General features: G+C 39.2%; 1 long non-coding RNA gene and 1 pseudogene across 1 annotated transcript; one reads left to right on the top strand and one right to left on the bottom strand.

The window, feature by feature from the left end:
- Positions 1–3851: 3851 nt before the first annotated feature.
- Positions 3852–10514, bottom strand: LOC126596044 (1-aminocyclopropane-1-carboxylate oxidase homolog 1-like; annotated as a pseudogene).
- Positions 10515–16921: 6407 nt separating this feature from the next.
- Positions 16922–18237, top strand: LOC126596049 (uncharacterized). The gene is made up of 2 exons (XR_007613812.1): positions 16922–17395; positions 18101–18237. It is a non-coding gene; the product is annotated as an uncharacterized LOC126596049 (long non-coding RNA).
- Positions 18238–19325: the final 1088 nt, after the last annotated feature.

The following is a 19325-nucleotide window of genomic DNA, read 5'->3' as shown; positions in this document are numbered from 1 at the left end:
TAAGATACTTTCCAACAGATTGAAAACCATCCACCCTGATCTTGTTTCTTATCACCAAAATGCCTTTGTCCCTAATCGTCAAATACAAGATAATTTGTTAATAGCCTATGAGGTCTTTCATTACCTCAAGTTGAAGAGGAAGGGAGGAAAACATGAACCGGGCCTTAAACTTGAGATGCACAAAGCGTATGACCGGGTCGAGTGGGATTTTTTTGGAGGAAACGATGGTGATGATGGGTTTTAATGGGGCGTGGATTCGGTTAGTCATGGGCTATGTGACTACTATCTCTTTCTTGGTGGTGATCAATAGGAAACCAAGGAATTATTTTGTTCTTACAAGAAGTCTTAGGCAAGAGGACCCTCTATCACCTTACCTATTCCTTCTTATGAGTGAAGTATTGTCCCAAAACATTGGTTGTACTATTAATTGTGGTTTATTGCAGGGAGTCAAGATTAGTTGTAGCAGACCAATTATTTCCCACTTATTGTTTGCCGATGACTCTCTCTTTGTCATCAAACGAACAGAACTTCAGGATTCTTATGAACATTTTGGAGAACTATTGTCATGCATCGGGGCAAAGAATTAATTACACAAAATCTTCCATCTTTCTTAGCCAGAATTTCCCTACTGAAGTTACCTCATTGGTATGCTATTTGTTCAAAATTGCTCATTCAGAGAACCCTGGGCGTTACCTTGGCATCCCATCAGTATGAGGGAGGTCTAAACGCGATGCACTGATCTTTGTCCAGGATAGAGTCCTTAGAAAAATACAAGGGTGGAAAGCCAAGACTCTAATAATGGCAGGAAGAGAAGTCCTGCTAAAATCTGTAGCACTAGTGATTCCTACGTATCTTATGTCATGTTTCAAGTTCCTTGTGGCCACTTACAACTTTTTGAATGGAGCTTTAAGCAACTTTTGGTGGGGTGAATCCGAAATAGGGAATAAAATGCATTGGAAAGCTTGGAAGGATCTTTGTGTGGCCAAGAATAAAGGGGGCATGGGCTTTAGAGACTTGGAACACTTTAACAATGTTGTTCTTGCCAAGCAATGCTGGAGGTTGTGGGAAAATCCTAATGCTTTATGGTTTGAGTTTTGAAAGCCCGTTATCTTCCTAATAGGGGCTTTCTTTTGGCTACTAGAGGAGCACAACCCTCATGGGCATTGAGCAGCTTGTTACATGGTTGGGAGATATTGCACACTGGCTCCAAATGGCAGGTGGGTGATGGCACTAAGATAAGAATATGGAGAGACAACTGGCTACCTCGTTTGAAGCAATCATGCCCTACACCCTCCATGATTATCCGTGGACCTATTCCAACCATGGTGGAGTCGTTGATTAACAAAGAGAGGCGAATGTGGAACTTGGAGGAGATTGTGCATATTCTATTAGCTTGTGATCCTATTTTAACCACACCCTTGCACAATATTAATGAATCTGATAGGTTGGTATGGCCTTGGAATCGAAATGGGCAATATTTGGTTTGAAGTGGTTATCATTGGGCAATGTCGAAGCATGCTAGCGGCCCTTCTTGTATTAACCCTCGCCAATCCCACCATGTGGATCCGAAACTATGGAAGTTAATATAAAGTATGAAGGCAGTACAAAAAATCAACAACTTTCTATGGAGAGCTATTTCAAATGCCATTCCTACAAAACACAACCTATTCTCTCGACATATTGTTCTCAAGTGCTAGTGGGTGCACTATGTGTGGTACGGCTCTTGCTTATGTTATCGTCCCAATAATCAAGAAATTACCTCTCTTGATCGCTGGCTTCTAAGCATGGCTACGATGGGATCTGCATCTTTAAGGGATACTACATGGTTATATATTGTGAGATCCCACATCGCTCAGGGGAAAGTATCATTTATGCCTTATATGTACATGCTCACCTCCCATTTGCAAGACACGTTTTGGGAACTCACTGGCTCCGAGATCCCAAAAGAACTCCTAAGTTAAGCGAGTTTGGGCGAGAGCAGTCCTAGGATGGGTGACCCACTTGGAAGTTCTTATGCTGAAACCCAATAACAAATATGTGAGGGCGTGGCCCCAAGCGGACAATATCTTTCTATGCGGACTGGGATGTGATATATATTGGGGTAATATGTTGGGAGATTTGGAAAGAATGATGTCATGCCGTTTTCAAGAAGGTGGCTCCTAACCCCATCTCTGTCTTAGCAAGACGTAACAATATGTACAATGACATAGCAAATATACACACCAGGCTCCCATTAATTGTTAGTCAAGAGGATCATTCTATTCAAAGGTGGATCATTCATGTGGACCCGAACGTAAAGGTTAACGTTGATGGGGCTTGGAACTCTTCCACATAGAAGCTGGAGTGGGAGTTGTTATTTGAAATTCTAGTGGTGAACTTATTTGCGGTGAGTCCAGTTTCTTAAAAAGAGCTTCAGTTGAAGAGGTTGAAGCTGAAGCAGTATTAATAGGGATGAAACTAGCTTCAACAAAAAAAACTTCCAGCATGTTATGATCTAGGGTGATTCCATGGTGGTCATAAAGGCCATCAATTGTCCTTCTCACAACAAAATATGGAGAATTTACCCCATTATCGCCGAGATTCGACGATTGGCATCTCATTTTTCATGAGTAACTTGGACTTGGACAACAAGGTCCTCCAATCGAGCATCTCATTTAGCAGTTGCACTTGCCAACTCGAGGGTGAGACACTTCCAATGTGCTTTAAAACCCCCTCCCTCCTTGGTTATGGTACTTTCATGTGATGGACTCCCTCGTCCTCCATCATTGGTAGTCTGAAGATGGCTACTCCATTGCCATTCTTTATTTTTTTTGTAGCTAGTGTTATCTTCTCTTCCTGAGATTTACTTTTCTATATGGTTGGTATCACTATGTATCCCTAGCTGGGATTAGAGTCTTCTTTGACTCCACTTGTACTTGTTCTCACTTTCAATATATTTCCTCATTTTTCCAAAAAACAAGTTCAATATTTAAAAAATATTAAGTATATATTCATAATGAGAAGTATTCGTAGATGATAGACTAAATTCTTCTTGTTCATGATCCTTGCATTGGATTGGACATACACTAAATTATTTAACCTTGTTGTGTCTAGTTTATATATATATATATATATATATATATATTTTTTTTTTTTTTTTTTTGTATGTATCCCCTCAAAAGTGCTCCAATTCCTCACAATGGGATGAACTTGTAGTCAATGAGAGAATCTTTATAGCCATCCTTTGGAAATTAGGTACATCATTTTCATAAGTATACCACCATGAAATTAAAGAAGAAAAAAAAAACAAACAATTAATTAAAAAAAAAAACTAAACCACCTAGCCCGCCTAGATGCCACCAAGCCGCCTAACTCCAGATTGATTTTTTGAAACGATTTGCACTAAATCGCAGGGGGCCTTAACCGCCTAGCGCCTAGGCCGATTTTTATAACACTGGAGTTATGTTACACCATATAGGTAGTTTTAGTCGTGAAGTCAGGATATTCAAATAATGGGATCATGATTTCAACAAAAAAAAAATTATTGGACCATGTCATTGACCACTTGTTAGGAACATGTCGATTCTTGCCAGCGTCTGCTGAAGGAATTTGGCAACATATGTAAGCTACTATAACATGTAGTGACTTGTCAAGGGTGGCTACAAGAAATTGTAAAGTAACGTTAAAGACTGCCAAGACTTATCAACTGAGGCATTTCATCGAGCATTTGGTGCACACAATGAAGTCGCACACAAGAAGAGAGAAAAGAAAGATAGGGATGATAAACAAATAGAATAAGTAGGAGGAGGAGGAGATTGTACTTTAGTTTGTCCTAACTATTTATTGGGTCAAATACAATACACACACACAAATATACATAAGATTTTTGAAGTTATTGTGGTCATGGATGACTAACGACTCCATGCTAGCTCCGTTATTGGGTAGTTTATTCTATAATAAGGCTATAGATTGTAAGAGAGAACTTTTCATGAGTACTAATCTTCTGTGTCAAACTTCAAAGCTTGAAATGCGACAAGGCAGATGTGCTATCAAGGCCTTAGTTGTTGAAGTAAGCAACGGAGTCCATCACAGTAGTCTCCCTGTACTTTTGAGGATTGTCTTCTGATAATAACTCCTTGATCGGTCCATAGAGCTTTGTCGCCGGTAACCTCCCTGTGCAGAAGAAGCTCATAACAGATATCCTTGGACCTACAAAGTTCCAGTACCCTATGTTGTATGCTCTTGAATCTATCATTTGATATGAGCTGAAACCCCAAAAGACTTCAATTTTAAAACCCAAATTAGAATCTAAATCGAATAATTTGACACAAGAAAAAATTATAAAATTTAGACACGACAGAAAGATAAAGAAATAAGACACGATAATACATGGTATATGATAATTGAAAAAAAAAGGTTTATGGTTGTATTATTGCTCGATATTGGAGATCGGGAAATTTGGGCCATGCTAGACAATGAATCGAACTTGACCTTCACTTATAAATATAGAAGGATATCACAAGATAGTAGTGATAGTGCCAATTATTTTGTACATCATTGTAAATCATGCACTGAGCAAGTCGATGGTTCTGGTAATATTTTAGATCTTCATGATGCACCATCTATAAATTGATGATTAGAGAATAAAATTTTTCAATTACAACATGTATACAACGATAACTCATTAATCCAGTAACAATATATATATATATGATAGTTTTATACTTGCCTGTAGAAAATCTCCAATGTTAACCACAAGGGCACTAGGCACAGGGGCAACATCAACCCACTTGCTCTGATTAGGGATGGCAACAGGGCGGATTGGGTTTGGATGTGCCATCCTTATACCCGAAGAATCCCCGAACAGGTTTTCCCCATAATCGAACCCGTTCGATTACGAATTTGTAATAGGGGAACGGTTTTCCCCATTATGGTATTTATAATTTTTTTTTTAAAATTTAATAAGTAATATTAATACAATTGATATTAAATAAATTTGTAATCGGGGAACGGTTTTCCGCATTGGGTGACGAATATTAAAAAAAAGATATTAAATAAATTGCTATTATTAATACAATTGATACAATGCATCTAATAAGTAATATTAAAAATGTATATTACCAAGAAAACATTTACACTCTTGAAAATTATAAGCGTATAATTCCTATTATTAATGATATATAAAAGTAAATAATTAATTTCATATTTAATGCACCCCACATTAAAATTTAATATTAAATGACTTATTTACCCTACTATGCAATGACAATTTTGATCTTATTAGGTTTTTAAAAAATAAAAAATTTCAAATACACCCCAAATCAGTTTTAGCGTATTATTTATCTTCTCAACTATCAAAACCCTCCCACCCTCCATTGTTGAATAAAACCCTAACCAATGAAACTAAAAACATGTTGATTGAAAAAAATTGTTTTTGACGAATGGAACACGAAATCGATGTTTCGGAAGTTTCACATGAGGTAAGACTTCATATTTTTCTTTGTTTTACTGATTTCGATGACATCGATAATGATTTAATCTTGCGTTTGTTGTGTTATTTAAACTTCTATATTCATATTCATCTTTTAGGGATCACAATGAGAGTTTACATGAAATCTCCTTACCTTTGTCTATCTAAGAAATTTTTTCTCCAATTTCTCAGTGTTTAGAAGTAATGGATACCAATGTTTTCCAAGTGCTCCACACTACAGAAATGAAGTTCATGAAAGTCAAAACAAAAATTGTGTACCACGAAGTTAACCTAACAATGAAGCCATTGCTGATGTTACCCTACCTAGCAAATCATCATTTTGAAATCATTCGGCAAACTAAACGTTCAAAAGGTTAGATTCAGTCCCTAAAAATAAAAAATGAGTGTTATTAGATTTGAGAAATGTGGGGTGTATGTACAAAATATAAGGTGTATATTGAGAATGTGGGGTGTGGAGGTATTATGAAAAAGTATGTGGGGTGTATTAAGATAATTTTTAAGTGAAAAAGCAAATGTGGGGTGTATTAAGTATGTGGGGTTTATTCAACAATTTGTGGGGTATTAATATAATAAGCCTTTAATAATGCATGATTATTAACAACCCATTTTCATATAATAAATATTTATATTTTTTTATTCATAGATAAAATGGTTCGGTTTCAATTATGGGTATGGGACGGATACCTCAATAACCATAATCGAACCTGGAACCAAAAAATTTACCCGACGGTTACCCATAACCGTAAAATACCCGAAATTTTATGCTTGAAACCGAACCATTCGAATCGATTACTTGCGGAGATCGGATTGACGGGTTAAATTGCCATCCCTAGCTCTGATGAAGAACTTGAAAACCTCCAATATGATTTTGCAGAAGCACTGTGAGAAAGTCATTGTCAGCATGCTTGCTTGTCCCCAGTGACAACTCTGGTTGTGGACAAGAAGGATACTAATGGCCTAGAATCAGAAGGCCCTCAGTACAATCTATGTCATTCAAGTGACTTGGCTTTAGGCCAAGAGACTCCGATAACAACTCCAACAACTTCCCCAACTTCATTACTTGCTTTGAATATTCAACTAGTATGTCTCTGCGAGTTGAAATTAACACAGAAATTTAACCAATATGGTGAGTTGAGCTGCTTATTAGTTATATATGTATCTTTTTACTTTTTAGATTTCAAACTTTATTGTATCCAATAAGACAAACTCTAACCTTGCCTTGGGCTGTCTCCATTTCGGGATGGGAATGAAAACTAAGGGCCTATTTGGTATTTGATTTGGATCCAATGTTTTTAACTCAAAAACAAGTTTTGAGTCACAAATTTAAAATCTTTGTTTGGTAGTGGATTTGAATACAATTGTCAAAACCGTAACTCAAAAATATCTGAAAACAAGGGCTATTAGATGAAAACACAAAAAGTGTGTTTTTAGACTTTTTATTTTATGGATTATCACTCCCATCTCTCTCTCCCTCTCTCTCCTCTCTCCCACTTGATGTACTCCCTTCCCTCTTCCCTCTTCAATCCTCTTTTTTTTTGTTGCCTTTCCAATCCCTTCCCACTTTTATCCACCATAGCCACCACCTTTATCCTTCTCCCTCTGGCCAAGACAGATCGATCTCTCTTGCCTCTTCAATCCTCTCTTCTTTGTTGCCTCTTCAATCTTATCTCTTCTCACTTGCATCCACCATAGCACCATAGCCACCACATCTTCCCCATGGTCGTTGGATCTCAGGTTTGAGACCGTCAACATGATTAGCCTCTATTAGAGCGAGTTTGGAGGAAGGAGTTGGTAAATAGCCAAAGGAGTCGCCGCTAGGGAAGTGAGGGATGCGGTGGTTAGGAAATTGGTCTTTCGCTGCCGGGGATTGGGAGGGATGCGGTGGTCGGGTAATTGCTTGGGCTGGGCGTTTGACTTTTTCTATTTGGATTAGTTTTGACAAAATGCATGCCAAACAAGGTTTTGAATTAAAAAATTTTAAATCAAAACATGTGTTTTTAAAAAAAATTAAAATTTTGAGTTTCGTTCTAAAGTTAGATACTAAACAGGCCCTAAGATTTTGGATCCAAAACATATCCAACGGATGTACTTTAGTGTGGGAAAAATGAGAATTTGGGTCTCAAATGGCCCCCGGATAAATAAGGTTGTCAAGTGAAACGATAGCCCCAGTAAGCAGTAACACGTGAAAGGCAAGGAAAAAGTGGGCCTGCACGTCAGATGCAAGTGGACTGGGGGATTCCCTGCCGTTATGATCCAGTGAGGCGCCCTTAGCTATATGTCCGTAACAATGTTGAGCGGTCCAGATTTTGTGACCGTTCTAATCCAATGGTCAGTTTTGAAAAAAAAAAAAAAAACAACCAACGTTAACTTTTTAAACCTAATGACTCAAATCCAATTTAATAAACTTTAACGGTAATAAAAAGAGAACTTTAACGAAAAGCTTCCGGTACTGTTCACTTTAACGAAAAAAACTACAATTTTACACTAAAAAATCAATCCTGTTACTATTCACTTTACCCTTTATTTTGTCATTATCGTTAAAACTCAAAATTTTCAAACATTTTTCATTAGTTTTCCTTAATAAAAAAGACCACGACAAAAATTTAAATTCAACACTCAAAACAATATTATCAATTAATCCAAATTAGATCCAACATTAAAACTCCTCCACAAGTCTAAATACCCTTTCCATTTGTTCCTAATCCATAAAAAAAAAAAAAAAAATTTGTCATATTTCACAAACAAAATTTCTTCAATCATTTTATTATCCTTTCAAATTTAGCTCATATATATGGCAGACAAAGATAACGCTAGAAATGGCAATTGGCCTCCATGTTACCTTATGCTTTAGCTTGTCTATAACTCATTCTGCTTATTGAGAAGGAGTTTGAAGATGAAAAATGTAACATCCCATATCGATCAACAGAGAGGGGATGATGTGCCTTATATGTACATGCTCACCTCTTATAGCACGAGACATTTTGGAAACTCACTGATTTCGGATTCCATCAGAACTTCGAAGTTAAGTGAGTTCGGGCGAGAGCAATCCTAAGATGGGTAATCCATTGGGAAATTCTCGTGCTGAAACCCAGAAACAAAACCGTGAGGGCGTGGTTGGGGCCCAAAGCAAACAATATCATGCTACGGCAGAGTCGAGACTGAGATGTGACAGAATGGTATCAGAGCCACTATGTTGTTCGGTGTGGGTGTGCCGACGAGGACGTCAGACCCCTAAGGGGGTGGATTGTAACATCCCATATCGACCAACGGAGAGGGGTGATGTGCCTTATATGTACATGCCCACCTCCTATAGCACGAAACCTTTTGAGAACTCACTAGCTTCGGATTTCATCATAACTCCAAAGTTAAGCGAGTTCGGGCGAGAGCAATCCCAGAATGGGTAACCCACTGAGAAGTTCTCGTGCCGAAACCCAGAAACAAAACCGTGAGGGCATGGTTGGGGCCCAAAGCTGACAATATCATGCTACGACAGAGTCGAGACTGGGATGTGACAAAAAGTGTTTAGAAAATCATACAAGTTAAGATAGAATAAGATAGAAAATCAGAAAAGTAAGAGCAAAAAAAGTCATAAAATATTATATTTTTAATATGCAGGATATCAAGAGAGATAGTTTTCAGTATGCCACAAATAATTATGATATGAAATCCAATGATGTCCAACTCAAAAAATATCTCAATAATTTTTTTTTCTTTTCAGAATTTAAATTTTTTTTACATCAAAATGAACAGCAAATGAATAAACAACAATCCATTCCATATAACAAACAGCAAATGAATTCTATATGCAGTTGTTGTCTATGTTATACTAGTCAAAGTATGTAACTCCATAACCACCAAAAGTCCTGATAAAGATATATACAAAACTTACCACTGATTGCGGAGAAATATAAATTCCCTTGCAGATACCTGCATACTTGTGGAAAGTCTTCTGGCTTGGTAGGATTAGGAGCCATATAACACAAAAACAGTATCCCTCCAATTAGTCGCCGGTGAACTGTAAAGATCAAAGTTGCTATTGTAGACCATAGGTCTGGAGTGATCACGAGAATAAAGCTCCTTCTTCACTTGAGTGTCTAGATCAAAAAACCCACGTACCCCATCCTTAATCTCCTCCTGAACATCTACAGGTATTCCATTATTGACAATTTGAAAAAAGCCCCACGTCTTTGACGCCTCTCTGACTTTCGCAATATTCTCGTTGTTAGAAAAAATTAGGGTCGAATTGCTATATTAAATCACATGGAAAATCAAGCAATAATTTATGCAATTATATATCAAAGTAATGCATGCACATGAGTAACTAATGTTAAACGAACTTGACATAATGGATTAGAAAAACTTGAAAATACGGTCGAGGCAAGTGTTAGACACTTTGTCCTTAAAACAAGTTTACGCCCCACTACGGTGCTCATGGTTGATCGACGCATGTCTCCCAAGATACAACGACCACATCCTTGTAATAGTAGCATTCCAAATCACAAGGCTCCATGAACCACGATTGTGTTGAAAACTCTCCCATATGGACTCAATGAGACTCTCTAATATTTAATGCACTCTATGTATGATTATGTAAACAATGAAAAGTTCTTCTGTGATTATAGGGGACTTCCCTATTTATAGAATGTGAGATACCTTTTTAGAAATCATGTGACCATTCATGAAGAGTCAAAAGTTGCAACTCTTCATTTGAGTAGACACATTTTTCTACCAAAAGGCTCAACTTCTAATTTTCATTCAATTAATAAATTTAATATAATAATAATATTATTAAATTTTCCAACCATCGTTGCGTTTAGTTAGACTATCAAGTTCAAAGGTCTATGACTGGAATGCTAAACTGGCTGGCTTCTGAATCAGAGCTGGAATTGTTGATGGAGTAATGATCATCCGACTCTGGCGGTTGATGAAATATTCTAGGAACCTCGGTTATGCCCGCATCAACGAGGCCTTTAACTCCTTCTTTGGTGTCATCAAAGGCTTTTACTTCACTTTTCCGGTAGTAATTTGTATTGGTAGCTACCATCTTGTTTTGTGACCAGATATGATTCAGATTTCTCTATTGATGTATGTAAGTGGTTGGAGAAGATCATTTTTAAAATGGTTGAAGTTGAAAGAATGGAAATAACTTTTAATAAGGCAAAAAGATAATGCCAATTGGCAATAAACATCAACAATTTTTCATAGACTAAATGGTAGTTTAGAATAATGTCATCAGTAATTATCATCTTGACACATCACATCAATAATTCAATAACTAATATGTTTGATTCATTGTAAACAATTTTTCTTTGATACTGAAGAGATTTCATAACGTATTTTACGAATTCATAAATCTCACATTTTCTGTTAAGAATTTAAGAGTATTCACTCAAAAATTTCATGAAGTCTCTAGAAGTCAATTACCTTCCATCAAAATTCAAAAATTTATAAATCCATTAAAACTCAATCCAATACACCCCTTAGTTTTTATTGAATCTATTAATTTTGGGTTAACTCTTTATAGCTCAAGCAAAAAATAATTGATTTTATTTCATGATACGTATTTACAAGTAAGTAGTCTGATAAATTAATTGTGGAGCCAAAAATATTCACTAGGCGACACGTAGACTTATGGACAAAAGAGGACAAAAGTACCCTTGAGGCATACCAGGATTTCTACGCGCGAGCAGCGGGCAATCATCTTTCAATCAAGTCAAAAGTGCCCAAAAAAGGTAACAATTAAAAACCTCTTTCATCAAATCCTTTTTATAAGGTATTTCCCAAAACCTAGTATTTTCTATTTCATTATTTAGCTAATCAATTAGCTAAATAATATATACCTACCATATCTCCTAAAATCATCCTTAATAGTCAATAAAATCACTCAAATTGATAGTCAAAGTCGGCCACCACCATTCCCATCCTCACCTTTCCCATTTTCCTTATTAAAATAGTCATTCATTTTTATAACCACCCATTTATTCTTTTCATATTTAATTAGCCAATAAATTGGCTAATTAAACATGAAATTGAACCCCACAAAAAACCTTTAGTGGCTGGTTACTTTTATTCAAAATTGGACAAGGCCTAACTCTATAAATAGGCACATATTCTCACCAAAAATTCATGCAAATCCTCTTGCAAAAAATCCTAAACACTCTAAACACTTTTTTTCTCTAAAATTCTAACTTTGGCATCGGAGGTTCTTCGGCCAAAGCCCCCCCCCATTCATCGTGGGCGCGTAGGCTTTTGGCCTTAACCTAAGGTGCTAGTTGTTTTGTAGGTGCAAAATCGTCCAAGATCAAGGAGGAGAAAATTTGCATCCACAAATTGGTGCTTTCATTGAGAGTTGAAATCCATACTCGTAAAAGACTCTCGCGCAAAAAGGTTTTTTCTTTGTTTTCTAGTCCATTTGAATATTTTTCATACGTTCTTATTTATAGAATTTTTTACTTGCAAAGGTTCTTTGATAAAACGTATAAGAAAAATATAATGGCTAGAAATTTAGAAAATTCCACAAGTGAAAATTCTAATATTCAAGAAATGGGATTGCGGAGATCCGTGAGGCAAAATGCGACAATAAGGGGAGCGGCATCATCACCACGAGTTTCCACCATGGGAACCACCGTGGTGGCTACCTCGGTAGCCCCCCGCGGCGAGGTCCATTGTGCCTTCACCACGCCCACCATGGGAACCACTGCGGTGGCTACTTCGGTAGCCACTCATGGCGAGGTCTATGGAGCCTTCACCACGGCCCGAGCCGTGCCATCTAAGGCTCACGGTACCAAGACCATGATCCAAGCTGTGCCATCCAAGTTTACGTGGACCCAAGCCCAAGCCTCGCATTCATATGCACTGCGCATTGAGCAGCCTGCTCCTGTGATGCAGCCTGCTCTTGTAGCCCAGCCTGCTCCAACGATCTAGCCTGCCCCAGTGATCCAGCCTGCCCCCGCAGCCTAGCCTGCTGTCATGGTTTCCCAAGCTGCCCAAGTCGGCTCGAGACAATCTCAACCATCCGGACCAATCATCGAGGCTGAGGCGTTTTCACCACATTTCTCCGCAGATTTGACATTCCCCAACTCAAATCTCGCACTTGGAGTCAACCACCCTTTTATTGTTCAAGGAGGTGCACTCCATCTAAGTTCTTCCAATCCGAATGGCGAGCAAAACTTGTCCCGACAAGTCATAGAATTGACGAGCGCCTTTGCACAACAAACTACCTTGGTGAATCAACTTTTACAACGCACTGAGATGCAACGCGCCCACGATGAAGTTTCCCGAAGTAGAACAAGGGTAGACAAGGAGCCTTTTAAGCAGCGACCTGGAAAGCAGCAGTTCAAACCATCACAAGTCGAGCATTCAGACAGTGCACACTATCGATTGGGCCCCCGAAATAGCGTATACTCCCGTCTTAGCACGCGGATGAGCGTGCACTCTCGATTAGGTCCACGGGCAAGTATACATTCACGGTTGGGGCCACGCTTTGATAATCAACATGGGCAGCCTTCCAGGCAAAGTATTCATTCGCGATTAGGATCACAAGGAGTATCCTCCACATTACATCGGAGCGGGCAGCCTGACAAACGGAAGGAAACAATCGTTCAATCCGGCTCTAGTTCCACCGGTAGCCTGCAAAGAAATCCCTCGCATGCTAGGAATTTATCTCATACATTGCAGCCACGACATAGACGAGCCGAGCGAGAAGAAGAGCAGCCTAGACCGGTAGATAAAGACCAAGGGCAGTCGAAGGCTCCACTACCCCCAACAAAAGCAGATCCAAGAAGAGGTAGAAAGGCTTTTCAATGAACGGATGCGTGATTTTCGATGCAACGAAATGGTTGATGAAGCACTAAGGCGAGATATGACCAACATAAGCAGGTCATCTTTCACGGATGAGATCGAGCAGGCAGAACCTCCGCGCAAGTTTAACATGTCGCACTTCACATCTTTCAAATGAGACGAGGATCCCGAAAGACACTTGAAGCATTACTGAAGTGCGATGGTCCTTTATCGGAATAATGACGCCCTTATGTGTAAAATATTCGCCACTACTTTACAAGGCGAGGCACAAGATTGGTTTCATACCTTGCCGGCATGATCCATCAAGAATTTTGATGATCTTTCCTTGGTTTTCACCAAAGAATACTCATCTTATCGTTCGATCAAGAAAAAGTCCGAACACCTGTTCAACGTAAAGAAAAACCCAAAAGAGTCACTTCGCGATTACGTGAAGAGATTCAAAGTAGAGAAGGCGAAGATCGTCAGATGCGATAACTCGATAGCAAGTGCAGCCTTCCAAAAAGGACTACCAGCAGACCACCCACTGTTTGGAGAAATGATCATGAAAGAAGACCTAACTCTAGCAGATTCCTTTGCTCTGGCAGATAAGCATGCACTTTGGGACGAGGCTCGACAAGCAGAAAAGGCTCCCGAACAGCCTTGAAAAGAGTTGGCAGCTGCTCAAAAGAAGGATGAAAAGCAACCTAACAAGGGCAGGCAGGAGGTCAAGCGCAGGGACCGACCCACGACTAAAGAAGGCCCGATGAACAATAACTATTCTAAGTTCTCAATTCCGATTCATCAAATCCTTCGTGACATCAAGAATGAACCATGGTTCAAGTTGTCGAAACAGTCAAAAGGAGATACTTCCAAGTTGGACCACACCAAGTATTGTGCATTCCACCGAGGTCCTGATCACACAACCAACGACTGCTACACTTGGAAGAACTACTTAGAGAAACTCGTGAAAGAAGGCAAAGTCGATAGATATTTGGACAAGCCAGCTGAGCAGCCAAAAAGGAATACAGACGGAGATGAGGAGCCACCAACTAAGATGATTCAAATCAATGGCGTTTTCGCTGAATCCGAGCACTTGGGGGCCACTAATAACTCCAAAAAGAGGAAGATCCAGCAGGCTTTACTAATCTCACAAGTTCAAGCAGTCGATACCCAACCTGGACCTATCATTAGCTTCACGGAGCAGGATGCGGAAGGAGTCGACTTCCCACACAACGATGCATTAGTAGTATCTGTCCAACTAGCCCATGATATAGTCGACAGGATGATGGTTGACAATGGAAGTGCAGTCAACCTACTTCAATTTTTGGTCATTCAGAAGATGGGCCTGGAAAGTATAATCATACGCCGGGCAGAGGTACTTATTGGATTCAACGGACACACCTCAACTGCCATCGACCATATCACACTTGACGTGAAAACACCGTCAGTCGTCTCAAAGCAAACATTCACGATTGTAAGTGACCCATCTCCCTACAATAGGATTCTTGGGAGACCTTGGTTGATCAAGCTGGATGCCGTCACTTCCGTCAAGTATCAAAAAATCCGATTCCGTATCCCGGGAGGAGGAGTCGGAGAGATTAAGTCTGACCAGGTTTCATCCCGACGATGCATTGTGCAAATGTTGAAAGAATAAAAAAAGAAGACATTTACCCCCGTAAAGGTTACCGAAGTCCAAAAGGGCAAAGAAATTACCAAATAGCAATTACAGCAGGTGGATCGAGAAGATGGTACCCAAGCAGACAAGATAGGATGGAAACCTGAAGGGGACATCGAAGACATCATTCTTGATCCCCAACAGCCGGAAAAGAAGGCTAAAATTGGCTCACGACTAAGCCCAGACGAGAAGGAAGAACTCACAATTTTCCTTAGGAAAAACCGAGATATCTTCGCATGGTCACCATCCGACATGCCCGGTATTGATCCTAAAGTGGCCTGCCACAAGCTGCACGTCGATCCAACTGCCAAATCGGTAATTCAAAAAAGAAGACATTTCGCACCCGAACGAGTAGCGATCATCGAGGCAGAAATCGACAAACTATTGAAGGCCGGTTTCATAGAAGAGGTAGCACACTCGGCATGGCTTGCTAATGTGGTACTAGTCATGAAGAAAGAGAAGGGCAAATGGAGGGTTTGCGTAGACTACACTGACCTCAACAAAGCATGCCCAAAAGACCATTATCCTGTCCCCCGGATTGATCTATTAGTAGATTCAACTTCTGGAAACCAGTTGCTCAGTTTCTTAGACGTATACTCTGGCTACAACCAAATAGCCATGCATGAGCCCGACAAAGAGAAAACTGCGTTCGTGATAGAGTGAGGCACTTATTGCTACAAGGTCATGCCCTTTGGCCTCAAGAACGCGGAAGCCACTTACCAAAGGCTGGTAAATATGATGTTCAAAAAGCAAATTGGGGTAACCATGGAGGTCTATGTCGACGATATCATGGTAAAGGGTAAGCAGCGATCATATCACATTCGCAATTTAGCAGAAACTTTCAATATCCTTAGAAGGTACAAGATGAAGCTTAACCCCACCAAGTGCACGTTTGAAGTATCTTTAGGCCGATTCCTAAGGTACTTAGTAACCCAATGAGGAATTGAAGCACATCCCAAGCAAATCCAAGCAATCATAGAGATGAAATCTCCAACTACCTTGAAGGAGATCCAAAGCTTGACCGGACGAGCAGCCGCCCTCAATCGCTTTTGTAAGATCTCATATTTAATGTGTATACATATGTACATATACGTATGTATATATAATTAGTTTGTTTTGACTGACCCACCTGGCCACTTAGAAGCCAACACAAATATTTTGAATGAGATTGCCATCTCTTCTGGCGGTCTATGACTTAAGACCACGTGTACTCACCTGAATTAGTTGATATCTTCTTTCTCCTCAGTGCCTACAGCTAGCTTAACAGCTGTGGTCAGCCGCCAACTTCAACCAATAAGGGGCTTTGTGGTTTCCGTTTAGTAACCTATAAATAGGAGATCAACTCCATTGTTTTCGAACTCAAGCTAGCATGCACTGCATGCTCTGGAGCTCATATAATGTTTATATGTGTGTGTGTGTGTGTATATACACATACATATGCTGTGCGTGTATATATTTATATATATAGAGAGAGAGAGAGAGAGAGAGAGAGAGAAAGAAAGAGAAGGGAGTAAGAAACCAGAAGCTGAGGTGCTTCTTAATCGGCGGTGTCAAATCTGTAGCAGGATAAATATGCGTAATGATTCTCATATTTTCTTTAGTCTTTCCATAGCTCTATATATTGTAGAACTCAGTCGTGTTTCATCTATGTTGGTTGTATTATATATGTATGTATATCTGCATAGACGTTTGGCTATCAGACTTTACAATTGGAGATCATCTTACCTACACAAAAGTGATAGGACTGAACCTATACATATTTATCACATGCTAAATATGATCTCTTACCTTTATTAGAGGTTGTTATATAAAAGAGGGCTTAAGCATATTAATTCGAACATATATCTTTCTTATTGGTTTGAGAGAAACTATATATGTATATGCTGGTATTCATGCATATAACTTTGCACAAGTCTGAGTAAACCAAGCTAGCTTTCTCAGCATGGAACTATCTGCATATATTCATAGGTATAGTTTCAACTGTATCAAGTAAAGCATGTGTTTGGAGTTGATCAACATATAATAACTTGTGAATTAGTATTGCGGAATCGATAAACTTAAATACATTAATTAGGATTAGAGTTCATGTCATGCATTTGGTAATTTTCTTATATATGTGGTTTAATATACTTATTCATTAATCATATGAAAGACTTTATTTAATTATTGGCTAAAGTTATGTTCCCAGCTTATACACCAAAAAGACAGCATGCATATTTATATTTGTATTTCACATGTCCCTTGTTCTGCAAGTTGTACTCATTCAAACGTTCTGTTATGACCATGTTATTATTTTAGATCAACCAAAAGGGCATTTGAAATAGGTGTTGTTAAGTTAGTAATCTCAAGTGCTTTGACTGGGATTAAAGTTCTTGTCTTGCATATAGTGATTTTCTTATACTTGTGAATAGGAGCTTATCACAGTTGTGGTTTCTTGTGTTAATATCTCGGAGCAATGCTTTGGAATCCAGGTAGGGGAAATACGGCAGACCTTTATAGATATTGATTCTATTAAATTTCGTGAAGTACTATATTTGTGTTGGTTGATTAATGTGGTTGGACATTGTTTGGATTATTGCTTCAGTTGGTTGTTTACTTGTTAGTACTACTGGAATGTTATTCGTTGAGATATATATTGTGACATGGAGATATATTGTGACATGTGAAAGATGTAATAACGTTGCTTGTGCATCACTCATGTGTCAGAAGTGGTTGGAACTTTGTAGGTGAGAAAGGAATTTGGAAAGAGGGTAATGGAAATGATCTTTTGTGTAGTTGAGTCAAACTCTTAGCAGGTACCAGGTCTCAAGTGAGCCCACAGTGCACAGATTCTTTAAGGGTAATTCGGGACTGGCGACGAAGAGTTTTGGCAAGATGACTAACAAAAGGGGAAATTGGGATGATTGAGTTACGGGGGGTTAATTTGTATAATAGAACATTCGAACCACCTCTGCAGGGGTAAAATGCATGGTATGGGACATGCAGGTCCGCGTGTTTTATTATATAAAGTAACGGGGGTAGCGGAAGAGGTTCAATTGCATTCATGCATTATTATCAATAATGATTTGATATTTGGCTATATGATTTCATGACACTTAATTTAATATTGTCAATTTACTGTAATAAGGTTATGTCCCTACTGAGTTGTTAAAGCTCACCCCTCTATTGATATGCAGGTTTACGAACTAAACAATCTAAGAGGGTAGACGGGATGAGATCGGATTAAGTGTGAGGATGGAATTTTGTATTTCTTTATTTTAGCCTTGTAAAGAATTATTGAATTATTTTAAATAAGAAGAATTTTATTTTCCAACCCGTTTCAGTTTTACTTTAATTATTTAGTTTTTAGTTCGCGTTTCGGATTCGGGTTCAAGTTTTTACTATCGACCCCGGGTCCGAGGCGTGACAGCTTTCTCTCACGATCCACCGATCGATGCAAACCCTTTTTCAAAGCTATCAAAAGGGCACAAAGAGACAAATGGAATGAAGAATACGAAAAAGCTTTCCAAGACTTGAAGAATTATCTCACATCACCTCCCTTACTATCCAAGCCAGAAGCAGCGGAGGATTTATACATTTATTTGGCAGTATCCGAGGTAGCAGTGAGCTCTGCTCTCATACGAGAAGAGCTGGGGGCCCAACTGCAGGTATTCTACACTTCTAAAACTCTTCTCGATGCGGAAACAAGATATCCGAAGATCGAAAAATTAATTTTGGCGTTAGTTGTTGCGGCTCGGAAGCTCAGACGGTACTTTCAAACTCATACAATCATTGTTATGACTCATTATCCCTTACGATCAATATTACATGGTCCAGACGCTTCTCAACGAGTGATGAAATGGGCATTGGAACTTGGCCAATATGGTTTAGTTTTCTGACCTCGCACAGCGATAAAGGCCCAAGCCTTGGCAGACTTCGTAGCGGAATTCACACCTAACCTAGGTAACGTAACAGTGCGGCCCAACGATGCCCCAGAAGCAGCCGAGAGTACCTTAGCCACACTTACTCCATCCAATAAGGATTTCTGGAACTTGCATGTCGACGGAGCATCCAACTATAAAGGCTCGGGAGCAGGTGTAGTTCTTGTTACTCCAGATGGCTCAATGCTCGAGCAGGCGATCACTCTAGGTTTCAAAGCATCCAATAACGAAGCAGAGTACGAGGCTCTACTAGCAGGCCTCCAAATGGCAAAAGACTTGGCGGTGAAGAAACTCGCAATTCATTCTGATTCCCAACTAATCACCAGCTAGGCTACTGGGGAATACACGGCAAAACACCCAAGGATGGCACAATACTTAGAGAAAGTACGCCAGCAGCTTGAAGCATTTCAGACTTACACTCTCACTCAAGTTCCGCGGGCAGACAATGTACATGCAGATGCACTAGCTGGTTTAGGCTCCG

This window comes from Malus sylvestris, chromosome 13 (assembly GCF_916048215.2).
Source record: "Malus sylvestris chromosome 13, drMalSylv7.2, whole genome shotgun sequence".
Lineage (NCBI taxonomy): Eukaryota > Viridiplantae > Streptophyta > Magnoliopsida > Rosales > Rosaceae > Malus > Malus sylvestris.
Note: the sequence above shows the minus strand (reverse complement) of the source record. Positions and strands in the feature narration are given on the sequence as shown.